Genomic DNA, 12612 nt, shown 5'->3' with positions numbered 1-12612 from the left:
ACCCATATTCTTGTCCGCATTCATGTGTGTGCATGCGTGTACACGTGCACACACACGCACACTCTTGACTAGTTGCATCATGTTTTTTTCTAAGCTACCCAATAAAAAAGGATCATTTTGCATCCTCTAGTTCTCAGAAGAAAGGCTGCAATGTCATGTATTTCTGTCTGTACATCTACACATCAGGAGTTGTCCCTCTTAAGTAGGCTGGAGTTATGTAAGTGTTTATGTACACAAGGTTATAGACACAGTAGGTCATGGGAGTTCGAGTTAAACATTTATTTTGTGCTATGGTCAGTTGAAGAGGGTTGGGCCATGGCAATGAGGCTGCGTGTCACCCGGAGCAGTACGTAAGTGTGACATGGACTTCTCTGGGGACCACTGATGGTTGCTCTAGGTCAGGCTGGCAGTGGGCCACCAGCAAGGCCTCAGTTGCTATTATCTCTGAGTCACTTCTGGACTAGAGAGGCTCTGAACAGCATTGCCGTAGACCTGGAATAAATGACCATGCTCTTACCTGCCCAGGTCTATAGTCATTTCTGCTAAGAGAATAGGAAAGGATGATGACCAGTGTTTTCTCTGCTTTCCGTGGGTGAGAATGGGCTTGGAGAATGTGTGTGGGCTGCTGAGTGTTTAGTGCTTATTTAAAGCTGTCTCAGAGCATATGTTCACTGGCTTTTCTAGAAGCAGGCCTTGTGGTTCTTGCTGGGGGCTTACGCATTAGGGGGCTTAGTTTGATATGCAAGTAGGCTCCAGGATTCCCAACAAGTTGCCCAATTATCACCATAAGCCTTTTTACTGTTGATGTACACTAGAAACTTTTAGTTTTAGCTGCCATTTTTTGAGAGTGTACCATGTACCAGGCACTGTGAGAATGACTGCATTATATCATTCCACTGAATTCTCACAATATTCTATAAAACAGACAAGAGTTGTAGTTCACCAGACAAGAAATAGAAGCTCAGACAGGTTAAATAACTTGTTTAAGGTCACAGAGCTAATTAAGTGTTTGAGTTGAGATTGAAATACTAATCTGTCTACTACCAATGATCAGGCTCTTAATCATAACATTACTCAGTTATTTTATGCATTTAATTCAATGAACATAATTTAAGTCACCTAGAAGGTTTTTGTAGTTCTGTACGGGAGAAACATCAATAACCTCAGGTATGCAGATGACACCACCCTTATGGCAGAAAGTAAAGAGGAACTAAAAAGCCTCTTGATGAAAGTGGAGACTGAAAAAGTTGGCTTAATGCTCAAGATGCAGAAAACGAAGATTATGGCATCCGGTCCCATCACTTCATGGGAAATAGATGGGGAAACAGTAGAAACAGTGTCAGACTTTATTTTTTTTTGGCTTCAAAATCACTGCAGATGGTGACTGCAGCCATGAAATTAAAAGACGCTTACTCCTTGGAAGGAAAGTTATGACCAACCTAGATAGCATACTCAAAAGCAGAGACATTACTTTGCTGACTAAGGTCTGTGTCTAGTCAAGACTATGGTTTTTCCCGTGGTCATGTATGGATGTGAGAGTTGGACTGTGAAGAAGGCTGAGTGCTGAAGAATTGATGCTTTTGAACTGTGGTGTTGGAGAAGACTCTTGAAGAGTCCCTTGGACTGCAAGGAGATCCAACCAGTCTATTTTGAAGGAGATCAGCCCTGAGATTTCTTTGGAAGGAATGATGCTAAAGCTGAAGCTCCAGTACTTTGGCCACCTCATGCGAAGAGTTGACTCATTGGAAAAGACTCTGATGCTGGGAGGGATTGGGGGCAGGAGGAGAAGGGACGACAGAGGATGAGATGGCTGGATGGCATCACTGACTCGATGGACGTGAGTCTGAGTGAATTCCGGGAGTTGGCGATGGACAGGGAGGCCTGGCATGCTGCCATTCATTGGGTTGAAAAGAGTCGGACACGACTGAGCGACTGAACTGAACTGAATTGAACTAAACCATGTGACTATCATTGTTCTAGGCATTAAAAAAATGAGTAAACTCGTTTAATCCTCAGAATCCCTATGAAGTAAGTTATATATATATTTTTCATTTTATGGATGAGACGATAGAGAGACAAAGAATGCCAAAGTGCCCAGTGAATCCAGATTCATTCTCTGCCCCTTTCACTCCGGAGCTTGATCTGGCTAACATGATGTCAGACCTTGGACCAAGATGGGGTGTTAGGGTTGAACTCATCTTTTCCTAGATGTGCCAGCCATGCATGCCCTCAGGGACATATACCTTTCTCTCCCCAGGACAAAGTGCACGTAGGACATGTGGGAAGAGAACTGGCATTAGTGATGATGATTCTGTTTGTGTCCCCTTCTGTATCCTGGCAGCTCCTTCAAGGTGATACTCAGGAGAACAACATTCAGGTTTCTTTCTATTTCCTCCATGAAGTAGGACTTACCTTCTATATTGGTGGTGGTTGTTGTTTAATCTCTAAGTCATGTCCGACTCTTATGCAACCCATGGATGGTAACCCACCAGGTTCCTCTGTCTATGGGATTTTCCCAGCAAGAATACTGGAGTGGCTTGCCATTTCCTTCTCCAGGGTATCTTCCCAACCCAGAAATTGATGCCATGGTTTGGCAGGCAGATTCTTTACCACTGAGCCACCTGGGGACTCTCTGGTGAAACTAAAGTCAGAAGACCTGTGTTTAGGACTGTTTCTGTAGCTTTTAAGCATGTTTCTGAGCACATGATTTGAGATCTTTGAGTTTCAGGTTTTCTCATGGTTAAGGTGGGGATTATAATATTCATTCATGTAGCTGTGCTTTCAAGGAATGGATATTGAGTACCTACTGTGAGCAACACACATGCTAGGGAGGCACTGGGACACCTACACGAGAACTAGTCACAGGGTGTGCTCTTAGGAGTTCAGGGGTCTAGTGGCTGATGTAAGTCAGTAAATAGTTGCAATTCAAAGAATCAAGGAGATATTATTCATTAGAGGTTTTTAAAATCTAAAGTGCTTTGAAATGGTGGGCTATTACTGTTATTAACTCTATTAGGGAGCATGAGAGGAGAAAGTCAGAAAATGCCAGCGAGATCCAGGTTGGGGTTGAGTTCCCCACTTTGCCAAGGCTCCCACTGGGAGAGGTTCCAAGAGCACAGGCCCTTCCAATAAGGGTGCTGTGGCTCCTGCCTGCTTTTGACCTTTGTGAAGAGTGCTTGCGTGAACACACTTCACTTTCAAAAGTTTAAAAATACGCACTTGGAATTGTAGATGATCGACAATGAATCCCAGGCGTGTGGAGAATTGTGCTGATCTGGGAGTACCTGGGCCATGTGCCTTGCAATTTGACGTCAGCACCGTCCAGGAGGCGCACAGCCTCTGGGCCCCTCTGCGCGGTCAGTCTGTGATGCAATGTGCTTTCACAGCCTGTGAATCAATTCCCTCTAGGAAAAGAAAAACAAAACAAAACCCAACAAACACTATGCTGATGAACTGGATATGCCACTGTTGAAATCCCTGATTTTGCAATATTTAAATACTTTCTCAGCTAAGATGGTGAAATAGTGTAAGCAGAAAAGAAGCAGCCACATGGAGTTATTAGAATCAAGCCCTTTCCTTTTTGAATGTTGACCTTTGAGTTTCCAAATTGGGCAAAGGAGTAATTATCAGGAATACCTTGATAAAAGGTTGTACGATCCCAGTTTAGGAAAACAACTTTACATGTTTAAGTCCTTTGTATTTTTGGTAGCACTTAAATACCAATTTTCTAATTTAATCCTTCATGCCAAGTCTGTCAAGTAGACGGAATGTTCATAATTCAATTATAGATGAAGACACTCAGGACAGAGAATCTGTGACCTGTCCCAGACTCTTACACCCAAAACCCAGGGGAGGGAGAAGAGGGTAAAGGAAATGAATATTCATTAAACAGCTACTATTTGCTCGGTGTTTAATACGATTGAATTTAATTCATTACACAATCCTGCGGTGGGAGAAGAGTACTCTTATTCCTATTTTACAGACAGTTAAACCAAGGTCATGCATTTAATATTTAGAGGATGAGTTGGGATTTAGATCCAGGAGCTCCTTGATTACAAATCTGTAGTTCTTTATCGACATTTCCAACATTGTCGATTATGTGTTTTTACTCTTCTGAGCACTTACCTCCAATAAGTGTGTATTTGTTTATACACAAGTTATTTGCACTTGCTGTTGTACTGCTCATTCAGTACCATTATCAAACATCCACAGGAAATAAAGATACAGAGATGCACACAGATGATTGGAAGGCATACTATTTCTGCACTCCATTTTGTAGCCCACCATCTAGTCTGTACCCCTTTCTTGCTTACTTAGGAGCTCAAAGTTCATTCCTTCAGCTCATTTTCTTAGAAAAATCCGCTAGGCAGCATAGGGACATGTTAGGATGGGGTTCCTTAGCAGAGGCACTAGTGGCATTTTGGACCAGGTAATTCTTTGTTGTGAGAGGCTGTGTATTGCGGATACTTAGTGGCATCCCTGACCTTTATTCTGTAGATGCCAGTAGCATATCCTCCACAGAATGACAAAGAAAAATGTCTCCAGACATTGCCAGATGTCCCTTGTTGGGGGTAGGGGCACAAAATCCTCCCCAATTGAGAACCACTGTTTAAAGGTTATCAACAGGAATGTTCTTCTTCTTGCTGATACCAAGGAAGAAGGCATTCGGCAGCACCAGTTTGGAAGACATTTTTCCTTGCCTGTTGAAATTCATCCAGAGGACCCTTGGGCTCGGTTCCAACCTGTATCCAGTAGCGCCTGAGACTGGCCAGCCAGAACGGAGGTCCAGCTGTTCAGTGATGATATCAGCCTTGGGATGACTCCTGTCCCCCTGCATATCACATCTAATTTTAACATCTTGTGCTTCACTGCCAATGGACTTTGACAAAGCCCAGTGTGGAAGACCATGGTAGTCCAGTGTGGGGTGGAATCAGGTAGACCTATGTTCAAATCTGTCTTCTGACACTATTATCTGTGACCTTGAGCAATTCCCTTGACCTCTTTCAGCCAGTCTTTCCTCATCATGATAAGACATGCAAGGGAGGAGAACATTTATATCATAGGGCTGCAGTATTTAACACAGCGACTGTTACTGGCTCTTAATAAATAGTAATAGCTATTCTTTTAATTATGATGATGATTGTATAAAATACTTAGACTCTTGTCTGACACGTAGTACGCACTCAATGAATGACACAGGTTGTCATAATGTGTATTGTAAATATGCATATTTTTGAGTTTGATGAGTTTGACTATAGATTCCAAGAAATAGGGACTAGATCTTGTTTATCACTTGATCCTGATTACCTAGTTCAGCGTCAGTTCAGTTCAGTTCAGTCACTCAGTCGTGTCCGACTCTTTGCGACCCCATGAATTGCAGCACTCCAGGCCTCCCTGTCCATCAACAACACCCAGAGTTTACTCAGACTCACGGCCATCGAGTCAGTGATGCCATCCAGTCATCTCATCCTCTGTCGTCCCCTTCTTCTTCTGCCCCCAATCCCTCCCAGCATCAGGGTCTTTTCCAATGAGTCAACTCTTTGCATGAGGTGGCCAAAGTACTGGAGTTTCAGCTTTAGCATCATTCCTTCCAAAGAACACGCAGGACCGATCTCCTTCAGAATGGACTGGTTGGATCTCCTTGCAGTCCAAGGGACTCTCAAGAGTCTTCTCCAACACCACAGTTCAAAAGCATCAATTTTCTCAGCTTTCTTCACAGTCCAACTCTCACATTCATACATGACCACTGGAAAAACCATAGCCTCGACTAGATGGCCCTTTGCTGGCAAAGTAATGTCTCTGCTTTTGAATATGCTATCTAAGTTGGTCATAACTTTCCTTCCAAGGAGTAGTTTAGCCTGGCATATAGTAAAGTGAAAGTGAAGTCACTCAGTCATGTCCGACTCTTTGCGACTCCATAGACTGTAGCCCACCAGGCTCCTCCATCCATGGGATTCTCCAGGCAACAATACTGGAGTGGCTTGCCATTTCCTTCTCCAGTAGTAGGTGGCGTGTAGTAGGTGGTCCGTAGTTGTGAATCCATGAATGCGTGCATTCTTCCTTTGAAGCCATGAAAATGTGTGAGCGCTGTCTTTTTGGGGTTTGCTTTAGAATCATAATGGCCCTCCTAGGTAACACTCCAGAAATTCTCCAGTCCCTTTCACCTTGTGCAGTTCAATGGGATTACATATGTTTGGCACTGGCTTGGAAGGGAGAGAAAGCAACTCAAACTCTTCTTATGACCTGAAGCTTAAGGAGAGGGAATACTGTATAATTTTATCCAGTCAATGGAAATGCAGGAACTCAATCATCAAGATTGTCTAATTGTTCCCTTGAAATTGACTGAGATGCTTGCTGTCACGATATTTTCCTGAATTCCATTTCGTAATGCAAGTTTACTTATCTGGTTTCAGGTTTTTGATTTATTCTTTGTTTCCTCTGGCTAGTTTTAGAAAAATTAGAACTCTTTTGTGACTTTACAAAAAAAGATAACTTATGAGACTGAGAAAAAAATTTTTTATTGGGAATACATCAAAAATCATCAATAAACCAAGCTTAACAATGCTTGATAAATTTAGGAGAAAATTGATTGCAGCAGTAATAGCTGATTTAAACTAATGCCTGCTTGCGTCATTACTCAAATAAACACAGGAGCTACATCAGTTTTAATTTCTGTCTTGTTTAAAAATGAGCGAGTTTCTTCTCAGCAAATGACTGTTGATGATCTGGATCTTAGCATTAAAAAAGGGGAAAATTTTCCACCATTTTCTGACTCGTTGTTGTATGTTCTTCAAATTTTCAGCACCTCAAACCTATAATTTTCAGAATACGTTTTATAAAAGCAAAATTAGCACTATGGGCTTGTTTTTGTGTTTGTGTGGGTTTGGGGAGTGTGTTAGAGAGGTGTGTATGTAAGTAGGCATGTGGCTTTTGTCATTTAACCTAAATGAGATGTGCAGTTGGAATGTTCCTTTTGTTGGAAAAACATGTATTCAAAAAACATATTGCCTCTCAACTTCATTGAGTAACCTCTCTTTAGGTATTAATGGAATGAATGAATAGAAACTTCCATTTTGCCTTGTTTGGTATCACTCAAGGGCTGATTTTATGTTAAATTATATGTAATTGCCTAGTCACATCAAAATACTAAAAAAAAATTGAAAGCAAGAGTAGCCAGACTCTTTATTCCCACTGTGTCTAGGAAATGCTGCTGAGATTCAAAAGAAGTAAACAACTGAGGAAATGGGGGTTTCATTTTTCTCCCCCACCCCCAATTATGAAAATATTTGAAAAATGCAGAAAAATTTTTAATAAGCCAAAAGAAAATATTTTAAAGTTATATAAAATTTTGTCATCTAGTTGCAACCACTCTTGGAATTTTTTAATATGGTTTCAGGCTCTTCATTCTATACATGGGTTCAAACAAAAGAGTTGAGATAATATTGCATATACATTAAAAAATCTTATTGAAGTATAATTGATTTATAATGTATTAATTTCTGCTATATGGCAAAGTGATTCATTTGTACACATATATTTTTTCATATTTTTTTCCATTATGGTTTATCTCAGAATATTGAATGTAGCTCCCTGTTGCACATACATTTTTGTACACTAATTTTTCTTTCATGTAACTTATAGCCATGCTTTTGTGTTATCACAAATTTATAGCGGTTTAATATCTTCATTGGCCAGTAAACCATATTTAACTCAACTGTTCTATTATTAGGTATTTAGGTGTTTTCCACTATTTTCCTTACAGAAAACTGGGGACCTCTTAATTAGGTAAGGGTGGTCTGGCCCAGATATATATTCCTGTTTTTCTTCTTTTGTTATTTGCTTATACCTCCTTCTGTGGTTATCTTAACTTGACTTTTTCACTAGGCCAAATGATCTTCTATGTTTTTAATAAAGTTTCGACATCTTTACCAGGGGATTGTTTCAGGCGTAAAGGACCCAGGTGATTTACTGTAACTGACCTCTAAGTCTTGACCCCAGTGTGGAAACGTTATTGCCCTGAGCCCAAAGAATGGAGTCATAGTTGCCTTCAACCAAGGAAATTTGGCTAAACTTGGCCTTGCCTTTTAAAGCTGAGTTTTAATAAATCAAGGCTTACTTCCCCCAAAACCCGCTTTAAATCTCCAATTGTCAGATGTTTCTTATGTTTAGCTATATATTGTTCTTATTGAACGTGGGTTGCTTTATACTGAAAATGCATGGTTTATTAACCATAGTAACAGACTTTCCAGTATGAACATGCAGCAGAAGGATTCCCAAGTATTTTGGCTATAACATCAGTGTTTTCTACACGGGGATTATGTTTGGAGCAAAACCCGTACCATCCATTGATCATATTTCTGAGAAGAAAAGCCTCGATTGCTCTTATCCAGGTTGGAAGCATAAAATCTGGACACATGTATGCCGATCTATTGTGTGGGGAAGTCAAGGGTGAACATTGTGAACATCTGCTTCAAGTTACATCTTTTGCTAGTTTCACATTATAACTTTCATGACAGATACCATTTGCTAAATGTCTGTAGGTTCTATTAAATCTCTATCTGTATACTTGAAATCTGTACTTTTGTTTGGTAATTCTAGTTTTTCAGCTTAGGGTCTCACTAATTATGTCTTCCTTCTGGTCAACAAAATCACAGTTTTGGTCACACTGGTGATAACCACTGCTAATTTGTTCCGAAAGGAAGTTTTCATTCATTTAAATGGTACATGTTGAGCTCTGCTGTGTCCTCAGGGACTAGACATATGAGGAAGATCACTTAGTATGGAAGGTGAAGGCTGGGTTTTGCCTTGGATCATCATCACTGGGTGTACACATGGCCTAACCCCATGGAGAAACAAGAGGAAAGCATGGTGTCTGTTGCATAGAGTTTCCTGCAGTCAGTATTCGGTTTTAAACTTGAAAGTCCCTGTGTTTGTCTCTGTCAGGCCCAGTTTCTCAGTGGCAGGATCAGGTAAACAAACTCATAAACAGCCAATAAGACAGAGTGGTGGTAAGTTCTTCAGAGGAGTTATAAACAAAATATTACAGCATTTCGAAAGAGGGTGATGACATTGGTGCTTATACTTACCCTGACTTTTACAGCTCTCCTGCTGGACTTGTTCCGTGCCTCCACCTTTCAGGATGCTGAGGGGCCTTTGGATATGAAAAGGGATAGTTTCTAGGAAAATTATCCTAGGAAGGATATTCCTTGCTGTTTCACCAAGGAAAGCCGCTATCTTCTTTTCCTTGAGTTCTTCCTTCCTCCCCCTCTCCCTTTCTTCTGTCTTATCATTTATTATTTGATTTTCCCAATAAGTATTTCTTCAGCAGCTACATTTACCAGGATGGAGATACAGTGATGATAAATAAAGGGAAAGTTCTTGCCCTCAAAAAGCTTATATTCCAGTATATCAGCCTATTGGCCCTGATTAAAGGACCAAATCATAGTGCCCCACATGCAAATGTTTCTGCTGCTCTCTATCTATGCTGTCTTAGCCAAAAAGCTCCTCTTGGCTCCCCAGGTCCTTTAACTTTTTGCTAGTGCTGTGTAAGTTTTATCCACATCATCCTGTGCTCGTGGTAGGCCCTCATCATGTGCTTGTTGATGAGTACTTCCCCGATTCTGCCAGTTTCCTAATTATATTGAATTTTTTCTCTTAAAATTTAGTTTCCTGCATCTTTGACTTATCTCATTTCCAAGCAGAGTCTCCACAGGAGTTGACTCAAGGATGGTTTCAGTTCAACATCTATAATAAGCAGATCCCTAAAGCATTTATTTTTAGAGGTTATGTAATTGCCAGAACTCCCCTGGTGGCTCAGACAGTAAAGAATCTGCCTGCAATGCAGGAGAACTGGGTTCAACCCCTGGGTTGGGAAGATCCCCTGGAGAAGGGACTAGCAATGCATTCCAGTCTTCTTGCCTGGGAAGTCCCATGGACAGAGGAGCCTGACAGGCTACAGTCCAGGGGGTCGCAAAGAGCTGGACACGACTGAGCGACTAACACTTTCACTTCATTTGCACTACGCTCTACTCCAGCAACTTAATTTCACGGCAGCTATGAACTACACATATTCCAGTGAACACTTCAAAGCATCCATAAGCACGGACCGAGTCAAGTTCACCATGTTTAAGTCATTCAGCATTTAAATCACTCCTAAGTCAGCACTTTGGCTCATTCCTTTTCGTTCAGAGCTCAGAGCAGCTTGCCTGACTTATCTCCTTGGTCCTCATATTATCTATCAGACCTTCACAATCAGCTTAAATCATTGCCTCACCCTCCATGAGTCTGCAGGCAAAGGATAGTTTTTCATACTCAAAGATGTTAGGCTTTCGTATTTTAAAGCCAAACTTGTAAATACGTCTTTATTCTTTCTGTGTGCTTTTTTTCTTTCTCTTGTCTTTCTCTTTGGTTATTTCTTCCTTCACTTTCTTTGAATGGTTCATTATTTCTGTATTGAAAGGATGAATCTCAAGTACTGGCATTCTTCATGGAAAACAACCCCAGGAAGGATTTCTGTGCTTCTCCTGGCCAGTAGTCTGTTCCTTCCCATCGTGGAGTCTTCCTGTTTGTGGGCCATAGGTTGGATTTTAAAAGCTGTGCCCTGTTAAATTGATAATGGTTCATTTTCAGAGCTGCCTGTGGTTATGGATTCCCAGCCTGTCTTGTCTCTTTTGGGCCATACACCCTTTTTGGAGAGAGGATTTTTTCCTGGCGAAAGCGGCTGTCAACTCCTCTGCCTCCTCCCCATCGATTTGATGACTTGGCCTCTCAAAAGGTCATATACACGGTGGATTCTTTAAAGCTTGTTTATCTGGGAGAGGGCTTTTAGAAGGGAGATTGAATCCCTGCTGTCAATGACTCTTTTCTGAAACAGGGCCAGGGAGATAAGGAGAGTTCATGTTGCCAGGTAATGACCTTGCCTGGACCCACTTGAGAGAGGAACCCACAGGCATCTTGTTTGGAGAGGCCTGGCAGAGTGATGAATGGACCCACTGTCTGTCCAAGGCAGAGAGGGCTGTGTCCTCTCTGCTCCTGAAAAGCCAGGAGAAAGAGAATTGACCCACATGCACAATTTTCCAACTTTCTGGCACAGTCCTTTGGTTTACTCAAGTAGTTGGGGTAATTTAATGTTTATTAAAGTGTCTACTGTGCATGAGGTGCCAGTGGTCAGCTTTCACTCTGGTACACTCTACTCATCAGAGACCACTAGAGACAGTGGGGGCACCAGAGTCACAAATGCACTCAATTCATAAGCATCTCTTGCATACCTGCATGTGCCTGACTCTGCATTATGTTCTATCACGTTGTATTCAATGGAACCACAACAAAAATAGACATGACATAGTCTCACTCTCCCAACTGTTGTTTGAATCATATTGGGGCCCGAGGCACAGATAGATGAAGCAGCTAGAAAGCAGTGCCTGGCTGTGTAGAATTGAACTTCAGAAGGAACTTAATTGCAGCATTATTTGAAATTGCAATGAAATTAGAGACACTCTTGATGTCCATCTGTATGGGAATGCTTACAAATGATGCTATAACCATACCTTTGAATATTCTGCACCTGTTTAAAAGAAAGCTATACATAGAACTATCAGTTCATTTCAGTCATTCAGTTGTGTCCAACTCTTTGCAACCCCATGGACTGCAGCAGGCTTCCCTGTCCATCACCAACTCTCGGAGCCTGCTCAAACTCATGTCCATTAAGTCAGTAATGCCATCCAACCATCTCATCTTCTGTCATAGAACTATAGGCAATGACATTGAAAGATTGCCAAGACTCTTGTCAAGTGAAACAAGAAAGGATTTTACTTTCACTATATGCCATTTATATTAAAAGTATATATTTATGAATGAAAGTAAATGCATTGAAGAGAGACTTCCATGATATGTACACGTGGACTTATATTTTTCTGTTTCATAAAGATGTGTTAATATATTACTTATATAATTTAAAGTTAGCCAGGAAGTAAGTGCTAGATTATATAAGATCAGAAGAGCGCAGACATAGTGAGTGCTTGCTCCTTCTTGGCTCTGGATCTTGAGCCACTGTCTTATTTGAGCAAAAGACCAGGGGCCTGTCTGGGGTTGTTTCTTCCCAGGCACAGAGCTGGGGAGCAGCTGCAATAATCAATACGACTTTAAAAATGGCTGACTCCGCTTGTGAACATCACGTAGGTGGAGGGAGCTACCATTTGTCTTCATTTTCTGTTAGCCAAAGTGTTTGTGTAATGGGGGTGAGGGTTGGCAACATAACTTTTGACTCCTTGTCCTCACGAAAGGCATGTCCTGAGTGTGTAAGGTCCTTTTCTGCCGTTGGCTCTTTAGATCTTGACAACTGCTGAGACATGATATTGTGTTTATGGCTCCAATTTTATTTCACACCCATACGAGCTACATACTAATAAAAAATAAAGTGTGTCATGGTGATGTAGTTTTCTGGCATATGATTCCTACATACTTAAGTGTTCAGGAGTTATTTGAATGTATATGTCTTGTGACTCCAGACAGATTAGATATGAATTGAAGTTGGGAATTTTGTCTTTAAGCTCATGCTGCTGCTGCTGCTGCTAAGTCACTTCAGTCGTGTCCGACTCTGTGCGACCCCATAGA

The sequence above is a fragment of the Capra hircus genome, chromosome 6, assembly GCF_001704415.2.
Source record: "Capra hircus breed San Clemente chromosome 6, ASM170441v1, whole genome shotgun sequence".
In the NCBI taxonomy this organism is placed as follows: Eukaryota; Metazoa; Chordata; class Mammalia; order Artiodactyla; family Bovidae; genus Capra; species Capra hircus.
The sequence above is the reverse complement of the archived record's forward strand: the minus strand, read 5'-3'. Positions refer to the sequence as shown.